This window comes from Rhincodon typus, unplaced genomic scaffold (genome assembly GCF_021869965.1).
Source record: "Rhincodon typus isolate 14 unplaced genomic scaffold, sRhiTyp1.1 hic_rhity00006858, whole genome shotgun sequence".
Lineage (NCBI taxonomy): Eukaryota > Metazoa > Chordata > Chondrichthyes > Orectolobiformes > Rhincodontidae > Rhincodon > Rhincodon typus.
In genome coordinates, this window is record NW_025972496.1 from 6,929 (window position 1) to 7,234 (window position 306).

At 56.2% G+C, this 306-nt stretch overlaps 1 protein-coding gene across 1 annotated transcript in view; it reads left to right on the forward strand.

Annotated features, from left to right (window-relative positions):
- The window catches only part of LOC125482185 (elongin-A-like), a gene marked incomplete at its 3' end in the record, with an annotated part of 5,156 nt that overhangs the window by 2,459 nt on the left and 2,391 nt on the right, over window positions 1-306 (forward strand). Inside the window, exon 2 of the mRNA XM_048594191.1 lies at window positions 66-219. The remainder of the gene's footprint in view (window positions 1-65; window positions 220-306) is intronic.

Consider the following 306-nt stretch of genomic DNA (forward strand, 5'->3'; position numbering starts at 1 on the left):
CTCTCTCTCTCCCTTTCTCTCTCTCTCTCTCTCTCTCTCTCTGTCTCACTGCGGACCGTCCCCAGTGATTTCTGTTCGTCCTCGCCCCTTCCTCGTCTCCAGGGGGACGGTGTTTGTGTCTGAAGCCTCCTGCACGTTTGCAGGTCCGAGAGTCTGACGTGCTGTGGGCCGGCCTGCCTTGTTTGACATTACCGAGAGCTCTCTGAACGTGCGACAGAGGTATGTGTTCTCTGTCCTGGGATTGTTTGATAGGGGGACGCAGTGTAGAGGGAGCTTTACTCTGTATCTAACCCCGTGCTGTCCCTG